The sequence below is a fragment of the Battus philenor genome, unplaced genomic scaffold (assembly GCF_028537555.1).
Source record: "Battus philenor isolate CCGP_79_NKW_IND1 unplaced genomic scaffold, ilBatPhil1.0.hap1 SCAF_6, whole genome shotgun sequence".
Lineage (NCBI taxonomy): Eukaryota > Metazoa > Arthropoda > Insecta > Lepidoptera > Papilionidae > Battus > Battus philenor.
In genome coordinates, this window is record NW_027181726.1 from 6,699,480 (window position 1) to 6,725,374 (window position 25,895).

A 25,895-nucleotide genomic window follows, 5' to 3' on the forward strand; every position below is an offset into this window, starting at 1 on the left:
AGATTCCGGAGGTTGTATGTGTTGTATTATATAATCTTATACATTACGAGATTTTTTTACCGAAATAAAATCCTACATTGGATACCCTCCTGTTGCGAGGATAATGAAATTGTTTCTATTTCCCTCTCCGACGACTTCTTCAATATTACATTTTCACAATGGGTTTTTGATGGTTTTACCTTATTTTATTTTTGAAGACTTAAAAGACAATTACATCTATAATTGCAGACTAAAAGGTGATATTTTCTATATTTGGAATGCGATTATTGTGTTATCATGATAATTTTTGACATAGTAACATATTATCATTAAAGCCATAGGACGTCCACAGCTGGACATAGGCCTCTTACATAGAGAAACAAAACAAAACCAATGAGAACTAGCCAATCATTACTACCAAAAAGTCATTTACAATCTGCCGTTTGCACGCTGCGGACGCTTTCTTTTGCTCTTGAGTTTATTGTTGCTCCATCCTTAAATTTGGACTTACAAATTGGACTTATTTTAAAAGTGTTTATAGTCTTCTTGATTTGATTCGTGTATAACTATAGCATACTACATGTCTTGGACAAAGTTAGAAAAATTTTTGGATTTACTCATGAACAAGAGATTGGTGAAGGCAGTTTTCGTCAACTGACTGTTTAAAAAAATATTTTCATATTTTAACAGTTAAAAAAACGTACATATAATGATGTTGTATGTAAAGTAAATTGAAAAAATATGATAAAGTAAATGTACATACATCATCTCTTAAGAGCGACAAAGGATGGCGTGGGACCTTCATTCATTACAATCATCATTTTAGCCATAAGACGTCCACTACTGGACATAAGCTTCTCCTATAAATTTTCGATAAGAAAAGTGCCAAGCAGCCTGCGTTGTTTTCTTGATGGTCTGTGGTCTTCACTAAAGAACCTTAAGGCCACTTCAACTTTCTAATGCGACTGCCTCTGTCGATTTCCTCACTGCTAACTCGATCTCGTAAAGAAATCACATGCTTCTTTCTCTTAGCAAGATAAATTTTCCGATGCAATCTCTTAATATAAGAGACACGTTATTGATCTCTAATGAACTGATAACGTATCACATGTGCGAGTTAATTGCGTCTTTACAATGTAAAACTAAATCGCTCTTTGAAAAAGAAACTTTTTGTTACTGTTTTAAAATAAATTGTATTTATCTTTTTACAGTACCTGTAATTAAAATTTTGAGTATAAGAATTTCTATTTTTCGCAACCATGTAACTTATTTGTAGTTAAAACACGACTAACATTCACAGAATCAAGCATGTGATTCTCAGTAGTTTAAGAACAACATATTATTTTTTTCCGAGAAGGACATTTTATTGTATTAGTATGGTAATTACTTTGAGTACATACGTTGGGTTTTCAAGTAAAAACGTGTACATTTGTAGACTTTTGCATAAATAAGTTATATATTTATACTCTGCGGCATAAGAAAAAGATTAGGTGATTCGCCGATATTGTAGACATAGTACAACACGTGACAGAACTATAATTTAATATATTATGTAATCACAGTTCTAGGTAAGAAATTAATATCAAGGGCACTTTGTATGATGTTCGACGTAACAGTAATTTTATCCCGCAAGCTCGATGTGTCAAACGGTCACATTGCTGTTTCATTCAACGCTTGAGGTGACATGTTATATTTCAAATAAAAATGTAAAACATCAAAGTTAATTTATTTATATATTATAACTCTCAGCCCAGTAAAAATAAAAATTATACGGAACGTATTTAAATGTAATCACTTTATGTTTTAATTTCATAATAATTAATAAAGATTCCTTGCAAAATTAAATTTCATTTTGACTGATCCGATGAATTTACTATTAGCGTAATTATATCGTCACTGTAATACTAAATGCCGTACACGATATTTTTGTTTGATTGCATAACCTTACCCGTTCTTTTTTTGTTTTTGATTGACATATGACGACTAAGTTTTAAAAGCTAGGTACAGGTTTTTTTTAATCCACTACGTGGTTAGGTTGGGAAAATTGTGTTTTTTTAATTAATTCTCTCGCAACTTTAATATTATTCTCGACATAAGAACCTCTCAAGTGTCATGCCAAAAATATTAAAAAAAAATAGTTGTATTCGTAGTCGTATATCTAGCCGTTCTCGACTTTCGAGCTTAGCAACACATTTGATGATTCATTTTTATTTACATAGATAAATAATTAATTCTTTTATAGAATAAGAACTAAAAAAACATAAGCTTTGCTTTATACTAATGCTCTGTTTTTATTCACAAGCAATATTTTCGCTCATTACGTCAAAATACAGATCCGCAAGCCTAACAATTTCAGAGGTTTTACTAATTATGGCGCCGTAAACCACAATGGTAGCTACTGTTTAGCCACAAAATATCGCGATATTGTCTATCACCCAGACAGCATCTTGAAAAAGATTAAATAAAGAACAACCAGAAATGTTTGAAATAAAATGTTATTTTTTATATTTATGTAATGTTTGTTTTCTATTTTAACACTTCAGAAGCCGTATTATTTTATAATAGCATTACGACAATTATTATAAAACGATACGTTATGCATATTACGCCGCTATTGCGTCATACGGTAGAGGGAAGGATTCTGTCACACAATCGAATTAGCTAATGAAGTTAGCGTGGCGCTGAGCGGGCTTGGTTAAAATAAAATTACAATACCCTCTTTGTGTATGTAAATAGTTTTCCCGGCATTGATAAGTGACAGGGTCCTATTATTATAAAGCCTTGAACGTCGTATCCATGAAGTCTATAAATAAAGAGTAAACAGTGTTATGTAAAAGTATGCAATATCTATTTAGTGCAGCAAAAATCTTAAACCTGTCACTCTAAAGTAAATAGAAAATTTCTGATTGTATCTGAGCTTAACCTTTTACTACATTCATAAATGTTCTAAAACTTTGCATGATCATCATCATTTCTGCCGTACTTGCATTGCTGGTCATAGCCTTCCTCCATAGATTTCAAATAGGATCGATTAAAAGTGGCCTGCATCCAGCGTCTACTGACAACCTTAATAAGGTCATCTGTGCATCTTGTAGGTGGGCGTTCAACGTTGCGCTTGACGGTCTTCACTCTAATACCTTAAGGCTTTAGCGGCCATCCGTTCTGCGCCCTATGTGTCCTGAATTTTTACCGTTTGAATGCCAATCCGCTAGGCATTTTTACTTCATGAAACACGACCATAACATAACTTTCTGCATAAGGTTAGTTAATTAAGATTCAAACAAGTTGTTATCTTTTAATTACTACGATGTAATGCCTAGTTACAAACATATTTAAATACAAAATTCTGCAGTTCGTTTCTATACTAGGCTAGATGATCAGAGATCAGAAAGTCAAAAGATAAAATATTATAGATGCTGCTTCAATGGCCCACTAATATTATAATTAACAGAAGTCTCTCAAATTGTTGTTTCACTCGCAATAGCAGGTGCAGTTGTCTGTCTTATTCAGCCATAAGCATTTAAATTTTTTTCGATACAGAACCGCTTTCCCTATCAATGTTAATATGTTATCACTTATTTTGTTGTGTTTTTTTGTTAGCAGTCTTTGTGCCTAATCGTAGTGGGTAAACATTAATTTATTCGTATTATTATTCACATAGCTTCATTTATAGTAATCACTAGTGTACGTATCATAATACAAAGTGTCTCCATACCGTGTATCATGATGCAACCAAAAAAAAAAACAAATTTGATACAAACTAGAATCGCATTGAGCTTCCACATGATGGCATACACCAACTTAAGACTAAGAGGGTTTCGTTGTAGAACCCACGATCGTAAATCCCAATACTCTAACGAGGCGTTACGACTGTTTCTGGTAAATGAATGCCACGCAGTATTATCCATAAAAATCTGTTATATATAAAATCTGTTATAGATCGAAAAATATTTTATCTAACTTACCTCAATACACTACTATAGCCGGTTATTGGCCCAGTTAATAGAATATAAAAATGTTCAATCGGAAGTTTTTACGTAAACAGATGAAGAATATTTTTAGCCGTTCGTAAAAATAGCAGCGTGATGAAATAAACGTTTGTTATAATAGCTCTCTCTTTTTATTTACCTCTGGTTATAAGCTTGTTGTATGTATTTAGAAGTTTTTACAGCCAAAGAAAAATAGAAGTGTGTATGAAATATTATAAGAAATGTACACAAATATCGATAGTCATTCGCGGTGAGAAGTTTTTGTTATAGTATTATTTACCGTCTTCCAATACACAAGTGTTATATTGATTGTTAATGTGAAAGCTGTTAGGGGGTGAATATATTGTAATGTATTCATTTGTCAGCAAAAAGTTTAAAGCTCTTACACCTATCTCCAATCACACTGTACAAAATGATAATTTTGTAACATCAATTTTGTTTTTGCTATTGGAATACGACAGTCCAGTAATTTCTGCCCAAAAATTTAATTTTAATACGTAGTAATGTATATTATCATAACGTTGTTTATCATCCTTTGAAAGCGTTGATTTTTGGACATGGTGTACCATATACTAATTGACAGCAAATGAGTTATACATTCAAGACGTTAAAGATTTTATACCCAATCACTATGTTTGATTAGCGCAGAAAACGAATACTAAGAATCGGAATATAATATCATGTTTCATAAATTAAGCCTAGTCAATGGAACTTCCTCACCTTAGATGAGGAAACTTAGTGAGGGCACGATTGACAAGATAAGAATATAAGTGAAGAATATTTAAGAACAGACGGTTTGAGTTTCATCTACCTCCTCCGTGTTACCGTTTATTAGTAGGTGACTAGCATTTGCCCGCAAACTATAGTCGCCAGGAAAGATCAATTTACCCTTCGTTCTTTGATGTAATTTCTGATATCTTAGTTATAGACTATAAATATCTACTTTTAATTTTTTTCTTTTAATGTAAAGTATAAATATTCCTTCTGTAAATGACAATCATTCATACTGCAATGCCGTAATTTTATAAGAGAAAAGCACTTTTGGTAAGCTCATACTCTAAATGATTACTACACGTACAACTTTAACAGATTGTGGTATAATAACTTTTTGGAGTTAAGCATTATCAACCTGATTTTGACTTAACGTTGATAGACGAGACTGTCAATTACATTTTAAAATTGTCGATAATTATAAAAAAAATTCTAATTATTATCAAGTTTTATTAAAATAAAGTTTTCGATTACGCATGGATGAGTTTCTTGTCTTTTGAAATACGTACACTTTTTATAAATAAATGTAAAATATTCAATTAAACTAAAAAAAGGGAAAACTTATTCATTCACTTTAAGTTAAAATACTTTTATAAAAGTTGGATGAGCGAACAAATTTCTGACTAAGGCGGCATATCCTAGGATTAATTCGGACGAGCTTTTGTATACAGATTGAATCTTATGGAGCTCGAGGCTTAAACCGAGGCTTAGTTAACATTGTTTAGATAAAAAAGTAATTAAATTCTAGATTGTATTTCGTCTTCTCTTCTGCTTAAATAAATAGTACTTAAGTATGTTTAAAAACATATATAGAAATAAAATGAAATGACTTTATTTATTGTTATTACTATAATTTGTAACATAAAGACAATGGCAATTTAAAAATAAATATATTCTCATCAGTATCTATTAATAACTGAATATTAAAATACTAAACAGAATAAAAGAAATCATAAAAGATCAATGAGGTAGCGAAAGACGTCTACCCACAAGGCGGATAGAAGAACACCTTGTTAAGATAACGACCTACCAACGGGAAGACGTAGTTTTATATAAATTTCAATTGGGGTATTATACTACGATCCGGCTCGATGTTATGGTGATGCGGACTTCGATCATAAAACGCTCGAGTATGTAGGACAATGAAATGCGAATAATATCAGTTATTAAAGGGTAGATGTATGTCTTAATAATTGGATAATTGAACTGTAGCGGTGGCATTAATTAACTTCTGGACCCCTTTAACTGACCGGTTTGTTTTTTAATCGAGTTCAAAACAAATATTTGTGAAATTGAATATCTACGCACAAATATGGAACAACAGTCCGAAGTTGTGTAATGTGAATTAAAATCGCAATTATCTCTAGCTATTTCAATTTTAAACTCGCAGAAAAGTTTGTTAAAGTTAACTTTGTTTAATTTGCTGCTAATCATAATAAAGGGAAGTCGGTAGCCAATCAACAAAATGGGTCTTCTTGATTGTGAATAGTCAAATCATAATTAATTATTACGTTTCTGATACCGTACGTTCTAGAGACTTGATTTAAATGTCACCACCTAATGTCGTCATTCATTCTTTGATATTTTCGCTGTTTTGGCTATGTCCACGGTGATTGGTTATAGGTGTAAAACATTTAAAAGGTTGAATGTTTAGCTCATTTGCTGTACATAAATGGCCCACCTTATCTAAAAACATTTCCCTACAGACGTTATATCGCTAGAAATCATAGGCTTGTCACATTATTAATTTCAATTCTGCGGGATGATTGAAAATAGGTGTAAAAGCTTTAAAGTTTTTTTTGCTGAAAAATGAGCTATACTTTTTCCTCTTTAAAACTACAATATATACTACTGGATGATGTTATCTAGTTATAAGGACAACAATTAATATGAAAAATAAAAAATAACGGACATGAACAAAAATGAAATAAATATTATAGGTTCGCAACCCGTTTTCCTTGCAGACAGCTCACAAAAACGAGGTAAGTGAAGAATTGCGAAAGCATGCATTTAGATTGACGTCAACGGTCGGTCAATAACCGCCAATACAACATGCCCTCAATTAAAGTTGTAGACGCTTTAGATTTTCGAATATGCCTCTGCCAAGTAAACCCGGTAGCCGTGCCAAATTTGCTTAATTTTAATTACACTTAATTAAATAACATAAATATTCTTATGAAAATATTTTTTTAAACATCTAAACATTTCTTACACTTACAAATCATAAAAATTACGCGATAAACTGCTAGAAGAAAAGTTTGAAGTTATAGAAGTGAGCATTCTTGCAATAAGAAATGGAAGGTGAAGGCTTGAAAAAAGTAGCAGTGGTGACATCGCTTACAAAAAGGGGCATTAGTGTCGCAGAGATAACGTATAATATAGTTATTGTGAGGCGCTTGCTCGTATAATGTTGTACATTATGTTTGATTTAATTAGTGAAAATGACAATAAGTTAGTTTTTACTTACCAATAATTTGAAGAAATCTTTTTAGTAAGATTATTACAGGAAACGTTGCGTGTTTTATATAAAACAGTATAAGTATTTTTACATTTAGAACTGTTCACTTTGGCACCACTAGTATCGCGTTGCACTTGAATCTACAGTGGTCCGAGCTTGCTACGGCTGACCTGATATGCAAAGCGCCGCAAAAATGGCGAGCGATTTTATTAATCTAGGAGTCGTATTTCAGCGCCATTGGCCATGGGTACATGAGTGGTACAATGCGGCATCCGAAACACCTGGGAGATTGTTACAGCCGCTATTGTGCTATTCGACGCTACTATCAATATCACTCAATGTCCCCAAGTCATTTCTGACAACGTTGCAGTGGCCAAGCTGAGAACTAGAGCTTGGAAGATAGGAGTGGTATCCGTCTACCAAAGCTAAATATGCCCGTTAGACCTCGGATCGGCTTGGGTATGAGGTGCTTGAGGGACTGCCGTCGTGATACTTGGTGGCGAAGTCAACGTCCGGATAAACTGGCCACACTATTACACACCAAAAACAACAAAAAAAAACAGATAACAAAATAATTGCTTGTCGTATGATCCGGTATAGCAGACGATATCAATTAATTGACAACAAATGATTTATACATTCATCCATTAATACTTTTATACCTATAACAAATCGCCCTGTATGGGTATCCGAAGAAAATTTGTATTCTTTTTTTATTTAATTTAAGCGAAAATCAATATCTTTTCAGAGATAGTCGAAATTTAAGTGAAGTTAGTTTGCAAAAGTAACGCTCATCGACACGGCATTTAGATTAAATGATTTACATAAATTATTTTTCATTCACGCTGCGTGGCGCAGGAGGAGTCTTTAATATAAATTTTATACACGGATTTATATGATGTTATGCGTTTATTTGAATACGGGTATATGACGTATGAAATGAAAATTTGTGGCGTCAGAATACGGTTATATGGCAACAGTCGGGTTTAATATTTCAGTGAAAATAAAGTTGTAGCCTGTAGACCAATATCTTATTTGCGGGTTTAAACTGAGGATTTATTTTAACTTATACATTTAGAACGACGGATTATTCTTTTAACAATAGTTTGATATTTTTATAAAATGTAAATGGAAATTCATTCAAAATTACAAAAAAGTATTGTATGTTTATCAAAGAATGGATTTAAAAATCAAATTCACTGGTTTTAATCAGACGTAAAAAGTCTTTAGCGCCTTATTGACTTAATAGATTCATGAATTTAGATGTGGTGTTCCTAATTTAAGTAACTACTTACGCGTTAGAACATTTTTAAATTCGTTAAATTAAATAATTTACAGGGTGTAACACGAGCGATAAATTAAACGTGGCCCTGTCCATCCTGGCCGTGGTCCTCAATATTTACCCATTTCACCAACATGTATATTTAGAAATTTTCAATGGTCATGTTTAATGATAATGTACGATTACTTTAGAGAAGTTATTGATACAATGTAATCTTTAGGCCTTCGTTCAAGAATAGTAGGAATTCTGGATCATGTAACCGCAGTTAATCATTGTTTAATTTGAAATAACATTGAGATGAATAATTAGTAAACAGTTTAAATAAGAAAAAAAAAACAAAAATAGAAGGTAATTTCACAAAATACACTCTGAAATTGCGGACTTTAAAACCGACAATTACAAAATCGACGAGTAGGAAATTCCTTTCTATTAAATTTTAAAATTTATAACAAATATTATGACCCCTAAGTTTTGTTTGATATTTTTTTTTCTTCAAAGCCACTAATCTAATTATATAAAGACTATAATAATGTGTATTTTGTTTTATAGTATACATATGTATACAAACATTCATGCATAAAGTTACCTGTGGATATCTATGACATTGAACAAAACAACATGTTGCTAAATAACGAATTGAAAATTCGAACGCCGAAAGCTTTTAAATATTATTACCTATAAAGCTCCGTTTTTTTTGCGTTTTTACCAAAGAAATTTTACATATAGGAGATTGATTATAGGTGTAAATACATAATTTAATTAATCAACAAAGAGCTTTTAATTTTTTTACATTTATTTGCAATCCTCCTTTATAATGTGATAACTCTGAAATATGTCACAATTATTACTTTTTCTTTTGGAATGCGACGTGCCATTAAATTCTAACGGTGAAGTCTTAAGTCTGAATATAGTAATCCCAATTTTACGTTATTTATTAATTCTGAATCCATTGAATGTGGCATAATGTACACTCTATACTAATTGCCAGCGAATGAGTATATATATATATATATATATATATATATATATACATATGTATGTGTGTGTAATAATATAATAATAGGTGGCAACAATTATAAATACGGAAAAGTAATAAATATGTTATTACTTAAGTTATCTTACTAAATATTTATAGTTTTGTTTGTTTTTGTATACATAAAATAATTCTTGAACGAAATTATTTACGTTATTCGTTCGTTAACTATAAACAAGATAGAAGGTCGCGGTTTTATCCCGTTTGGTCTAGCGTTTCATTTAGTACGTTAAGTTAGAAGGTCACAAGCTATACAATAAAACAATACAAGTATATAAGCATTACAGCACAATTGTACTCATTAAAACAGAAAACAAAGGTGTTTTTGATTTTTATCAAATAAAGTTAATTGAATAGTCTTCGGTATTTTAATTTTTTTTTTGAAGAATCCATCGATTAAAAAAGGCGCGGGAAGCAATAAAATCAGCATGCATATTTTTTTCTTGCCTATTGCGTAATTATAATCCCATTTATAATAGTATTGTCAAAAAAACAATTTTTTTATTCTTCTTGTAATATTTACTTTTAATATATTTGTAAACAAGGTTTTCCCTTATATAGTTATTTTTGGTTTCTTAAATAAATTATAACAAATTTGTAAATAATTATATAAAAAAACAATCAATAAATGACAATAATCAAAAAATTATATTCAAATCTAACGGTAATTATAATGCGTGATGAGTTTAAATATCTTCTAAATTCGAAATATCTTTAAAATAAATTGCATATTGCAAACATTAATAAATATAAATAAAGCAGTCGAATAAAACTCAAAATCAATAAAACTAGGTACGAAATATGACGAATAATTTATAACAAGAATAATAAGGCAAACATTATACAGGCATCTTCAACCATATGGAGTCGGTAAAGAAAATCTTTCCTTCTCATGGCTGCAACAGCATCACTGTCAGTCAAAAATAAAGACAACTAACTGTTCCGTCATACTTTGTATGGCGTGCAGTTTGTCGTCTTGTCGCATTTCATTAGAAAATATAAATTTATGTAATTTATTTCTGATTAATCATTATACTTAAAATTAAATAATTTAATTTCATGATCGATGGAAACTCTATTTTATAGGAATCTTTAAACACATTAGTTTTTTACCTTAATACAAAAATTACTTTCAGGTTTTTATCTTAAATCCACACAACGACGTTACATTCAGTCATTTCATTGAATAACAGATATTTGTTATGATTGTTTTTACTTTATTATTATCTTAGGCACTATCAAGACTATGGAACGAGGTAAATAAAATGTAAACAAAATTTGTGATGTTTAAATTTAAAAACCGTAATTTTAACGTTACACGGTGTTAAAACAAACAAGTTATTTTTTTATTCTATTTTATATGTATACAACGCAACATATTAAAAAACAACACGCAGTATTTTGGTATTCAATGGTAATTACAGTGCGTAACAAGCTTAAATGTCCTTTGAACTTCAAATAAGTAGAAAAGTTAATTTAATAAATAATACGAAAAACGATTTTTTTTAAAAGTCAATAGAGATCACTGGCAGATGATAAATGCATTGATTAGACACAATTGAAACAGTTGGATCAATAGTACGAAGGTTACGATGCAAATCGTGGCGTCGCTTCGCGCCGAAGACGTTCAGAGGACGAGTAAAAGTGTTCTATTTTTAAATCTTCGTTATATTTTTTAACTATTTTGAACGAACGTCTAAAATAGTTGACTTTGTATAGACAAACATATGAACAATTTCTATAGATTTGTTTATACACAAATACATAGTAATTGTACGAAATTGTTTTGCAAAAATTAAGAGTTAGGAAAGCAGTGTTAGGTTACCATCAAGAAAAGATTGCCATAACTACTTTTCGCCTATTTGATCATAAATCAGAAAATTTCAAAGGCAACAGCGTCATGTTTATTTATTACTACCTAAAAGATGGCAAATAGTGATAGAAAATGACATCTATATACTATGGTTAAAATGAATAAACTAAAAAATATATATTTCGAGTCTTCATATATAAAATGGAACATTTTCTCCAGAAAAATAATAGATATATAATTTACATGTATTGTTTTTCGAATATTTCAGATTTTATTTTTTTTAAATACTTTTACCATTACTAGACTGAGAGTTGTTTGTAAGGTAAATAAACAACGACACCTTGAGTCTTACAGGTTTATTAAACAAACATTCTCGAACATAAAACTTCTGCCTGTGCCTAGGTATGTCAAAATCAAACACTAGCTTGGTTCTAGTACATTTTTTTTAAATACATGTTTCCACTGTTCCTAACTATACTTTGTCCAACAGAATTCTCTGTACGCTTCATCGCGCTACAATGCTCTCCCGTTACAAGGGGATATATTTCACGTACTAGGGTAAAATGTCCTTGTTGATTGAATATGTGCGGCCAAGGCAAGATAAATCTGAAATCGATACCCGATGTAGCAAATAGTAACGTCATCAAGTCGGCCAATATAATTAATTATTTTTAGTGAACTACTGTGTTTATTTCAGTTTAACAGTCGTGTAACATAACTAGCGTGTGCAGCGTGTAAACTGTACTAAGATTCCGATTTGCAAGAAAAAAGTTTTTTACAAAAGAAATTTAAAAATCCATTACTCTTTGGTTTCTTACTTTCAATTCAAACAATAAAGAATGGTTTGACTACGACGAATGTTACCAGTGATGACTCGGGCCTCATTGAAAACGCTCGTAGCTCAACGAGCCATGCATAGGGCTATCAGGTATTCGCAAGTTAGTAGCAATACACTACATAGCGCCAAAAAAAATAGCCGCTTGGGCCTTAGGGTCAGAGCCTTCCAGATTGGAGACAACGAACCAACAGACAGCAATGTAAGACGTCTACCTACCAATTGGGCCAGACCTCTTTGTTAGCGCTGTCAGAAGTCGCTGACGCTGTTTGAAATCTATGAGAGGGTTCTACTACTGAAATGATCGTTACAACAAGTAAAATAAGAGTACTTCTCGCAATAAACTAACCATAACAAGCCGTGCTTCGTACCTCTCAGGTAATTTTAAATCGCGATGCTAAAAGTGTACCAAGTGACAGCGCAAACCGAGGCCACATCTCTGAGCTAAGAAAATCTATTTAAACGTCCGTCTAATAAACTTGAGAACTTGGCTATGTACTTATTCTGTAGATTATATACTGTAAAAACCCAAGTCAAAGCTACCGAAAGAGGAATCACAGTAAAAACTCTTACAAAATCAGAACCAGTTCTTAGCTAAATTTAACCCAATATTTGATAGGCTTTGTAACACTAAGATCTTGTTTAAACTTTAAATTAAAACTTTATATTAGCCTTTATTATTTTCAAGACCATCATGCATATCTATCTGTAAAAAATATATAGTTATATTTTTACTTCACAAAACAAACAGTATTTTTTGCTCTAGAGTGATGTTTATTTTAGGCAAAAAATGTTGACGTAATGAGTTGAATCAATGGAAATTTTTTAGGATCGTTCCAACAAAAATTATATGTTTTAGAAAAGCGGCGGTGAGCAAAAAGAAGCTTATTATTTTCTCAACATTGGGTATTTTAATATACTTTTTATTTTATGTCCAAAATAATAAAGTTCCGACTGTAAAATAAAACATTATCCACTTGGACATTTAATAATTAATACATTAATATATTCAAAGATTTAAAACCATTTAACACTACCTTTTACTCACCGCCTATACTTTGTCTTTAAATAAATGGTAACATGATATTAAATCTATTTTGATCACTTTTGGGTTGACAATTCTGTAGTTCATATAGTTATATGAAATATAACTTATATATACTATAAATTTAGTCGTGTGAATTTAAATTAAGAAAGCGGCATTACTTTCCGTTACCCCTAATAGATAAACTTGGTGATGATTACTCAATAGAATAAATCTGAATTTAATCTAAGCTAACATTAAGTTTAAAGAATTGTTTTATTCCATATCATAAAAGTCCAATGTTTTGTTTTAATTAATTAATTAAAGCACTAGTTAATACATACTCGGTCTTTCAGATCGATGCATGTATCTCTGCTTAACACTCCGACAGAATACAGATAATTCAAAAAATGGTCACAATGTTGTGTAAGTGCAATGGTGCACTGGTTGCACGCTTAGTTAAGCGTAAGTATCTTCTGTTATTAATTAAAGGGCTACCGAAACCGCTGTACCGCGCTTTAGACATGCGCGCGGCGAGATGGAATGAGAGAAGTACCGGCCGCTTTGTGCCGTCATTCCGCCGTCCACTCTCGCCACGTCGCTCATGCTCTTGCTCTTGTCTCTTCGGCCACCACCTCGCCGCGCTTTCCTAGAGCGCGGTATAGCGGTTTCGGTAGCACTATAGCTGCTTGACTAATGTCATATTTTCAAGTCGCTGTCTTGTCTTAGTCCACTAGGAAAAATTAATACGTATTTCAGAGTAAACTTCGTTTTTCAATTCAAAGTATTAACAGTAAACGGTTACTTTTAAAATTAAGTTTTATGTTTTCTTTTTCCTATATTAATGTGATTATAAGTTTAAGCTTTAAGCTTAGGGTTTGGAAAATAAGTGTCTTTTTTACCATTTTCCTCGCAATTTATCTACCTTAAGGATAATATAAAAAAAATGCTGAATTGGTCGAATCATTTTAAATTTTGTTTACTTAACAATGATAATTTATATAAATTTTATGAGGCCCATGCTTTTAAATTAATATACCCTGTATTACAATAGAAATATTATAGGAGATTATTATAATAATTTGCATAAGATGTTAGCCATTTTTATTTATCTGTTTCTCTAAAACTGTGTATACTATTTTAAACGAGTAATTAAACGCCAATATAAGAGAATATAAAGAGCTATAAATCATCATTGGACACCACAGACGTAAAACAGGCGTCGATCTAAATAAGCAGTTAACACGATTATGCTTTTACATTAGAGCTTTTATCTCTTGAAAAGTTTTCCGAACCACCAATACGAGAATATACACATGTATTGATTATACATTTCGGAATAGAAGGCTTTGAATAACGTGCACTACCCAAGGTCAAGTTGAAGCAGCATATCGATTACACTGAGAAATGTTTTTATGTTTTTATTTGGTATAGGGCATTTATACCTACGGTAACCTTTTTATGGGCAACTGTGTAGGGTATTACAACATATTTCTATGCAGTGTTCCTAAAATGTTTTATAATAATTTAAAGTTTTAAAAAATCCAATTATAGCGGAAAGGTTTTTTAGGCGATAACAAAGCGTGGGAATAAATTGTTCTAAGCACAATAAATTTGCTTAAGGATGTTGTAAAACTGACAAAAAATCAGTTTGGTTGTAGGTTTCTCACATCAGAGCGCGTTTGGAACCCTCGTAGTTTTAAAATGGAGGATGGCAATAAAGGAGATCTGATAAAAATTTCTGCCAAATTGGACTCTTCTGGCATTATTCTGGCACACTATAATTGGTGCCATGTAAATAGTAATATCAATAAATTAGTAAGGAAGATGGGAATGAATTTTCATTCTTGACTTGAGGATTTAATCTAAGCAGTTATTTATCGCAACAATAAAAATAATAATTATGCAGTTTAGTGAATAATCGCCGGGCGTGGGACACGGCACGATTCGTGTACTGGCTATAAACACGTCATAGCGAATGCATGTTAATACAATGTAACAATCGATTAGGGCTGATGCGAGGCACACCCGCGCTCGGGACGTGCTCCGTGTGCCGATGGACAAAAGAAGCGGCATCGCCTAATGATTGATAATACGATACTCGCAGACTATTTCAAGCATTATAATGTGCTATGTTCAACCCGAGTCGTCGGCAATTCGCCTCAGAACATATGAGAAATCTTTAACAAAATTAAAACAAAGTCGGCCTATGCAGCGGGCTGACATCATTATGGTGATTAAAATCAAACGTCAATTTTCAACATCCGACATGAAGTCCGCTATTAAAATCGAATATTTTAACAATCTATGTAAATAACAGCACGCACAAAAAAAGCTTTGAATAAAAAATGGTTGTTTTAACTACAATGATTTAATATATATTATATAGGCTGAAAGATGACACAAATTGTTTGAATTAGATAATGCATTATTACAAATCTAGTATATGATGATGAATTCTATTTACGCTTCTTCTATTTCATTTCACCTGATAGGCGCCAACTGCAATGTATGGTCCTCCTCCAAAGTTCGATACATCTGTTTATACACGTTAACACAATACAATAATATTTTATATTTAAACAAAAAAAATGGTTTTGTTTAAATTCTCAGTTACTTTGGTTGGAGACGTAATTTCTTAGCATTCCATGAATTAATCGAGCGGTCGTGTCCATCGCGGAGTCGAAGACGGTGCTGGGGCTGACGAACTGCCTAGTAGGTTTATCGAGGCCTCTGTGCAGTACGTTAGCGTTCACCTTCACTAACTAGTCTCTGCTCTCTACCCAACTAAACATTAAATTGTTACTTAATCCTAATAAAAAAAAACAAAAAGAAATTTTATTAAAGATATTTAGAGACATTTTTTTAAAGAAAATTAAAAAGAAAAACATTATAGATGGCAAGAATGCAGTATATGAGTACGTTTAGCTCATATTTAACAAGTACATAAAATAAAAAGAAGCAAAATTGCTACGGTAAATATTAAAATATATATACGTAATAAATACTTGTTGTGGATAACATCGATGAGTCACGGAAAGACATCATCAATATGTCTAGATGATACAACGGTAGATTCAAATTGTTCTTAAAAAGGGTTACCAACACGTTAAACTGGATCTCTCAGAGTAATTATGACCGAGTAATATCAACATAACAAACATTAAAAAAAATTAACTAATGCTGCTTGAAATCCAGTTCCAAAAATGATAGATCTAAATTTAACGTTTCATTATTATACCTTCCGATTTTTCTTCAACCGCATAAAAAAATATTATGAATTATGCCTATTTATTTAATGACTAGATCGTGAAGTGTTTTAGTACTACACGTTTCGATATTTATAAATGAAAAATAAGTCCGGTATAGAACACTATTATATACATAAGGATTCTATTTTGTTTATTGTAGGCGTCCATCATAAGTCCAATCAGGAGTAGCTTTCAAGATAATACAAGGCTTTTGTTGTGTCTTTATATTTTAGGATTATTTTAACTAAAAACACGAAAAATATGTTACTTACAAAAAACCGCAACGGACCGGTTGTCTGTACAGTCTCTTGAGAGTAATTCATCTCCCTTTTTCTATCCCTTTTCTTAGAGGATACCAGTGTCCCAACGGAAACGTTAAAATTAATACATACAAATTCATGACATTTGTGGATTGATCACGTGATTATAAGTGCTACTTCTTGACGAATCTCAATAAAATATATTATAAAACGTCTATGTTGACTTCTTATACCGTTCATGATTTTATTATATTTATAACATACTGTATATTATTATATAGTTTAAAGATATAATTATAAAATTGATGACATTTCTTTATATATTTTTCGTGGTATTTTCGTTTTTCAGGTAAAAACATTTTTAAAATTAGTAATAATTTATCTATAATTGTGCCAGTTCCTCTGCTTTGTTTACTACCTACAACGGTGACCCTTGGCCACCTTCTATTGTTTGTGATGTTTTGATAATTATCTTTATTGACGGGTAATATTAAAACAAACTTAATTATATGAGCTACTAGATGTTTCTTATTTATTAAACAATCTCATCTTCCATTTCCTGACTACGAAGCTAGTTAGATAATATCCGGGAGAGCTTTGCAGAAGACGGAAAGTGGCATTAAACTTTAATGAAATTTCAAGAACAGAGTGCGTGGTATGCACGGCGGTAGTAGGTATCTGCATAATTTGATTGTTTACCAAGGAAACATTGTCTGTTTCTATTTTTAAAACAATATTTTATCAATCACCGGACTTAGTGTTGCTACCAATATTCTTATAAAGAAAAACATATTTTTATTGTACGTAACATTTGTTACTTTTAAAGTGTGTTAGTTTAGTACATTAATATATATCTTTTAAAAATATATAAAGCTTATTTGAAGTGGCCTCCATTGGCTGCAATAGTTCTTTAAACGTTGGGGCCAGTTATTAATAGCAGCACTCACTCTTTCTATGGGAAAATCCTTCACTGTTAATCGTATGGATTTATTAGGGATACCAAATTATCATCGCGCTTAGAGCAAGCCTGGTTTGAGATCGGGACTTGATGACGATGATTTAACATCATAATTTTTTTACAATATGTCGGCACGAAAGTAAAACAATGAACAATTATATAAAAATGACAGATTCCAAATTCAAAAGTAATTTTTGTTTATTTGTTATTATAACAGTATTAATGGCCAGAGTAATATATTTTGTAACAAATAGTTTATTTATTACGTACCGAGTAATTCGACGAATTATGTAATTTCACTTCAAAGATAATATAAAATTTTAAAGTTATCTTCATAGAAGTTGTTGCAGTTGGTTATAAATAACCTGATAACCATGACATTTATAAACAACTTTTTAAGTTTCTACTAATTCATACTATACAGTGAAATTTGTAAAAATTAATTTAAAAAAAATTAAGTCGTAATGTAATGTGTTATTTTGTTGTATACATTACAAACAAATTATTCACGCGTTGATAACTGCACCGAAACCTTTATTACTCAAAACATATTCTAATTATAATAAATATGAATTATTTAATATAAGTACACATAGTCTGCTATAAGGGATCTCAACCAAAAGGTTTTAAGTAATAATTTACCTTACAATTTTAAACAATTTTAAAGAGTTTATTCTCAGGCCGTTTTTATAATGAAAAATGGCTAATTAGTATATACTAAATAAAAAAAATCACCTTTAAAAAAACGTCATTTCGTTTCGGTATAAACATATCGTAATAACAATATTAATAATGAGGTGTCGACGTATTTTCCAACGTTATTACACTATACAAACATTCAAAAATGCAGTGATTTTATCAGGAGAGAAAAAAGCGATGAGTGGAAAATTTTAAACGCGAAACAACCTTCTACAATAGAGATATTTAGATTGGCGTAATTGATGTAATAATTTCATCTTAATTATACTAAGAATGATAAATAAGGTTAGATTAGTGTTATGAACGATACAGTTATATCAAAATTGATATGCGTAACTTTCGTGCAAAATAAAAAAAAATACCGAACCGATTATCGATTATAAGTTTGTTTGAATGTAATAGTTATATAAGTGAATTAAAAAATCAATTAAGTTCTTGATTTCAAAACAATTAATTCAAGTAAACCTTGTCTTCCAAGAACCATCGTATAGACCAATTACAGAAAATAACTGTCAAAGCATTTAAAAATGCTTTATAATCATTCAAATTTTAATTTATATCGTCATCATTTCATCATTCAACGACGGTCATTTTCAGAACTCAAGAAACGAAGTTCAAGAAAGTACAATAAAGGCGGCCGTCGCTGCTCTGATCATCCGCTTTTAGCGAGGGAAATGAGAGGAGGGGCCAGTACTCCCTTTCGATCACAGACTATATCTCGCTTTTCGTAATCATTAGACATCAATACATTACACAAAACAGCGTAGCTGGAATTTCTCCAATTCCTCTCCTAGCGCAAACGCTTTCTCTAGTTGTTTAATGTTAGCCAGGTAAATAGCAGCCGACTAAGTCTAAGTTCGATCCTCTTGACCACCCTTGAGCCAAAATGCTAAACGGGTATCTACGAGTGGCAGCTCAAACAGAGGTCTCTTCAAAGAGGTCCTTGGGATTAGCGATTCTATGAATCGTCTACTCAAGCAATCTAAAGTTTTTGCCTCCCAATTTGGTAAAGCTGTAATAATGTGTAGCGGCTTGAGTTTGAGCTACTCAGGGTAAAGGGTAAGCACCGATAAGCTTCCTCGAACCTGCGGAATCGACAAATGTCACTTGAGGAGAAAGTGTCAATCAGGTAAAAAAAACTATTCAACATATGCTTAGATTTCTCAACTCACGTCCTTCAGCCAGAAGAATCAAGTGAAATTTTATTTGAACTTGTTTACCTTCGATAAAGAAATATACCGCTAAGCTAGCAGCATTAATATAAAATAGAAATCATTATCTTCACAAACAAGTATTATAAGTTGTTGAGGAATAAACCAATGATTTAAGCTAATTAATTAAGGAAAATCATTTTATAATTATAAATTCAAAAGTGCGAAACATTTAATGCAGAAGGAATATTAAAAGTATTACTATTTGAATAAATCTTATTACAATATTTAAACGCCTCTAAGAAAAGTAAAAAGAAAGTTTAAGTATAAAAGGACGGCGTTCTTTTCAAACACCGTTTTAAATTTCAAAGAACATTTGTTGAACTTAAACTGAAAATGTATAACAAAGAAAGTCCTTGTTTCATTTCGTGAAAGTAAAACTTCGTAAAATAAATATTAACTAGTTCTTACTTTCTTCAAAGCTTTACATAGTACTCAACTTAACTCTCAAACAGAATATCATAGCATTTCAATATTCAAGGGCGAGCATTACATATATTTCATATGTAGTTTTTAAGGTAAAAACAATGTTATAAATATATGCAAGTTCTTAGAAATAATACTAATATAATAAACGCGACAGCCGATAATCCATTAATAATTAATAAGATGTAGTGACATTTGGAACAAATGATAAAATTTTGTGTGACTTGTTTACGTGAGTATACTAGTTATCTATTATTACATTTAATACTTTTACTTTAATAAATACTACTTTTTAAATATTTTTTACTTTAATAGAACACAATTATTAAAATAGTGAATGATTGTATATTTATATATTGTTTTACTTCAATTTTCTATAATCTATTTACACAAGTAGAAATCTAATCAAGAAGCTTGAGCGAGACATAAAAATAATAAGTAAACTTCATTTAATGTAGAACAAGAATTTGAAGTGACCATTCGTTAGTCGTACGATTAGGACTATGATTATAATTTAAACAGAATTGGTTGTGTATTATAATTGATAGCTCCATCACAACACGATGCAATAATAATAATAATAATATCATAAAATTTGACCGGTGGCGACTATTTTTTAAACGAATCAAAGATGCGACGCTATTTATTATCGTTGCAGTATACTATGGGAAATTTTGCACAGTAATGTTACTTCTTTTCGACCAGAATCATTTTAAGCCCATACACGTGCACTGCAAAGTATAGACCTCTCCCAAAGATATCTATAGGAGGATATGCCGTAATCACCACACTTGGCAGACGGGGTGGAGATCGCAGTATGTTATTATACGCAAAGGGCGCTGTTGCCCATCCTCTGGAAACTTGTTTATGAGCAGTGGCAATCCTGTATGATTAATGCACAAAGTGTGAATTATATAATATTGTACCTTTCTATCTATGATCGCAAGTCTCAATCCTCGACCGCTGGGCTACCACTGTTCAACCGACCAGAATAACAGTTAAACACTATTTAAACCACCCCCGAACTTGTTCCATTTTGGCATGGAGGAGGCCTGTCAGGTTACCCAAGATCAAGGCAACCTCTAGGCGGACGCTCTGAGTATACTCGATGAGCCCATTTCACAGGTGAACAGGATGGCTGCCAATCAGAAGTGGAGTCGCAGAGACACCTTAAAACTACGGCCGAATTATACGGTTTCGAATGATATAAGTGCTATTGGCCTAAGAGGCTTGCAACAATTATTTGTTAAAATTATTAAGACTGTAAAATGAATTTATAATTCATTTTACAGTCTTAATAATTTTAACAAGTCATCGTCGTCAGCTATTAAAGCCATCGGGCCGAAAGACTAATCTACATTAATTTTACAGAAATACAAAATGAAAATATTAACCGCTAACAATTATTTTTTACATTTAAATAAAGTGGAGCTGCTTGAAATTCGAAATGTGTCACGAAATTGTCTGAGATATATCGCGTCATAGTAAGAGTAAAAATATCCGCGGCCCAAAGAGTCTGCTACTGTTTACGCGCGTTTTGACAATCTTTTGGTCGGCATTCTGCTGTTGTTCTAATTACCTACTGAGAGTGCACAAGGTGATAGCCTACTTGTAATAATATAAGTATAGTAATATCTAATCAGATTAAACTACATTCATCATATACAATATCTGCTTATTTACAAAGGTGAAAGAGAAAGTTTAGCCCCGTTTATGCAATTGTTGAAAAAATTCAAACTTGCATAATTTATGTTTGAATATCTTATATTTGTTAATGTTTAGTAAATCATCAATATGGAATTGTGTTACAAGAAAGACATTATTTTATATTACGTATATATCAAACATAACCACTGTTTCTTCATTCATGCTAAAAAAAAATAGTTAAATAGATTATACGTACACGATTAAACTATGAAAGCATGTGCAGGTGTCAAAATGATAAAGGCGACCTTTTCAGGCGGCGTTAGCGAAGGGCTCGTTAACGACAATGAAGCACCGGTTCTTGTCCAGAGCGCGCTCCGTCGCGCATCCTTCTGGATCAAACACTTGCATCAACAGCCACCACAACTTAACAATCTTGATCGTCGCCGTTTACAGCACACCTCACTAATGAACACAAACCGTATACTGTGCTCCTTTCACTAACACTTCGAACGACACTAAAATACACCTTCCGACAAGACACTCTTGTAATTCATTGTGAACGGTCATATAGATTACTGATAATTAGGTTCGCAAGACGTTTCGATTCGGTCTAACCAGTCGATAATTTTATTTATGAGGAATAAGCTCTATGTTTCTGTCATATGATTATGATTTGTTTACAGTTATGACAAAGTCAGAGCGACGCAGTAAAACGTCCACAGCTCACGTCGGTCGGCGACCGGCTGAGCGGTAAAACTGCTCTGCAACTCCGAGACGGCTTACCCGCGCCGCGTACATACGACCTCTTGCCTTCGACTACTGGTGAGTTCCGTCGAAGTGTTCCGACTGCGCACGAAGCGACCTGGACTATTCACAATATAGACTCATCGCTCGGAGTAAAGATTTCACATTTTACAAAGGCATTTACCCGCATATATTTATTTAAACCAATTGAAATGTAACTTCCGTGCTAGTATAAATATTAGTGAAACGAAAATATTTAACACGTTTAGCTTAAAAAACAAAATGCTTTACAGAAAACGAAATTCAAGATACTCTTGCAGAATTTTAGCATCCATCAAGTAAAACGATCGCAAGAAATCGTTATATTTTATTGCCTATGTTATAATTCGGTCTTATCAAAAGCCATAACTGATAGTAATTCTAAAAATACCTCCTGTCTTACTAGCTGCCGCAACCGACTTTTTTTCTGCCAAAAGCCTATCGTACTCGAGTAAAAAAAAAGTGACACTACTTACGGATTTAATGTCTTATTATTAAACAAAGATTACCTAACAAATTAAGTTTCCTATTACGTTAAGTTGTATAAGCTTTCTTTATTATAATGCGATTGATTGAATTTTTCTTAGCAATGTCCTTTCTTTGTTTCAATCGTCGTCAAATGTTTTATAACAGGAATAATTGATTTGATTTACTCTTCGTATTAAATTCCTATTGGAAATCTTTTGAGGGGACCTGAGTTTAACAGTGGACGTCTGATGAATGTAATGATGATAAAGGAAAAAGAAAGTTCTTTTACTTCATTAAACCTTCCTCGTTCTTTAATTAAATTATGTAAAATAAATTAGCCAAATATTTTAGTATTAAGGAACACATTTGCCAATAAAACAACTAATTTTTTCTCATGTAATTTCAGAAGACGATTAATTAAGTTTAATTGAAGCAAACCCCTAACAATGTAATTTGTTATGTTTAAAGTTACATTTAGTTGAATATAAAATAAGAATATTGCTTCAATGTTACTTGAATTAATAATTGTTGTTTATTGGACTTTTGTTCTGGGAATCTAACCTGTTGACCTTGTCGGATGCTAATTTAATCATACTAAATATCTAAAAGTGGCGTGTTACTCGTGAAAAGAACAGTTGGTATCGGTTTGTATATTTTAAGAATGGAAAAAAAGCAGAACCAGCTATGTATTTAGATAGCGAAGTTAATATATTTATCTCAAAAACTAATTAGCGTATGTATAGCGGCGGCACAGTAACCAGAGCCTCAATGGCACGCTTAAAGTTACTCTATGAGCCACGGAAAGAGCTATGCTCGGAATTTTTCTACGAAACAGGATTTGGAATGAGGAGATCTATAGATAAACGAAAATAACCGACATTTCCCGGCAGATTGGTAAGTTGAAGTGGCAGTGGCCGTAAGCGCGCAAATGGCTGCTAGGATCTCTAAGTTTTAAGAGTAGAGACCTTGAATCGGCAAGCGCTGCGTGAAACATCCGTGGTGGACAGGGAATCTAGTTAAGATCGTCAGAAGACGCTGGAGTCAGGACGCTTCAAATCTGGTCCTATTCGCAAGGCCCATGTCCTGTAGTGAACTTCCTATAAGTAATATGATGATGATGATACAGTAACCCATCACATCATGTCCGCTTGTAATTGAATGTTATATATTCTATTCAGATTTACGGATTACAGCAATGCGTTGTACACAAACGATAAAACTAAAACCTAACAAATAATTCTGAATGTAACATTGTGTTCGCAAAACTTTTCCATTGCATTAGGCTGTATTATGTTTCACCGTTTCCCACGTGACGCAGTGCGAGGGTCCGCTTAGATTAAAAATATGAAAGGTAGTTCTTTACAAAATCATAAAATTATCTTGAAGATTTGCTTGGAATTAAATTTATAGTTTGTGCATACTTTATTAATGCCTGAAGACGAAAGTTTTTGGACAGTGTGGGCTGTCGGTGATAGCCTACGTATCCGAGACGTGGTCGCGTAAGGTGAGCCTTATAAATTGGCTCAAGGTCAAGAGCAATAAAGAGAACTATGCTTGGAGTTTTCCTGCGTGATCGAATCATAAATGAGGAAACCGGTAAAAGACTGAAATATATATATATCCACATATTGTATGCATATTTTTCAGCAAAAAACTTTAAAGTTTTTGTACCTATTTCTAATCATGCTGTTAACTAATCGCTCTAAAACATGAAATACTTTTATAATAATGCAAAAAACTAGTAAATTCTGGTAGTAAAAAGTCTGTAAGAAGACATAGCTAACAATTACATAATTTTAATATTTAGTATTCGGAATTTCGAAACGTTTTTTTTACTATTATTACAGCAAATAAGCTATACATTCACTCCTTTAAAGCTTATAGATCTACACCCAATCATTCTGTATAGAATAGTAAACATTAAGTGGATACAGATAATGTAATTTTTATCGACGTATATCTTTTATAAAGTAATAATAAAATCATCCGCATTAGATAAATAGCGTTCATTAAGATTTTGATTACAATAATAATTCATCCTTCACCAAAAACAAAACGCCGATAATTTACGTTGGTTTATTTATCCGCATATTAAAATCTACTCTGTGCAAACGATCATGTTTAACCTCCGTACAGGGAAAGTATGGTTTTAAAGTAATCAAAACTTTGTTGCTGTTTGTTAAGCTTTGCAAAAAAAACTAATAGAACGATAACGATCGTTTGCGATTGCAATTTGATAAAAAAACTAAGTATAGCTAAATGAAAGACATGTTAATATTTTATGCAGTAGTCACTATGTAGGTGTGGAAGTAGATAAAAAATGTTTACAATGAGAAAAATAAATAAACTACAATCTGAATGACGAAGACCTTGACCTATACGTAACAAAGATTTGTGTATTGTTGTGCGGTACAATATGCAAAATATCCATATTTTATCCGATGAGTTCATTGGCAAACAACAAAGAGAACGAAGGAATTTTTATTTAGCTATCGTATTTTTTAAAGTAACTATTTGCGATTATGTTTTCAATTAATTATTCATTATGTCACTGTGAGACAATAAATATTTTTATAATTAAAATAATGATATGGCTTTTTTTCTTTTAAATATTATATAAAATACTGTAGACAATGTATACATATATGTAGACTAATAAATGTTACCGCGCTTGTTTGTTAAAAAATATTTATTAATTTTAAGGTTATATTTGTAAAACAAGTTGATGGGTGGGTATAAACGGCTCGCCGGCGGCAAAGAAAAAGAGAAATTTCGCACCGTCGTAGCGTTCGTACTTCTAAAGACAACTTTTACGGTTTTGGTCGAAAATAATATATTTTTTGTAAAAAATATAATTATTTTAAAGATATCAACAAAGATGGCATCACGTTTAAAACACTACTGAGTTATTTCGCTCTCATGAATATTTTTTTTCTTTAAAGAAGTTTCTAGAAGGAATAACTACAATTAAATTATTTGAATTATTTGAAAATTTCATGTTCCTGCCT

General features: G+C 31.8%; 1 protein-coding gene across 3 annotated transcripts in view; it reads right to left on the minus strand.

Annotated features, from left to right (window-relative positions):
* Positions 1-22,366, minus strand: part of inaE (inactivation no afterpotential E) — a 54,184-nt gene extending 31,818 nt beyond the window's left edge. For 2 of the 3 annotated variants that reach the window (XM_068773350.1, XM_068773348.1), the window contains exon 1: positions 21,893-22,366. The gene's annotated coding sequence lies outside the window, so the exon portion shown is untranslated. The remainder of the gene's footprint in view (positions 1-21,892) is intronic. The other variant, XM_068773349.1, reaches the window with a different exon arrangement.
* Positions 22,367-25,895: the final 3,529 nt, after the last annotated feature.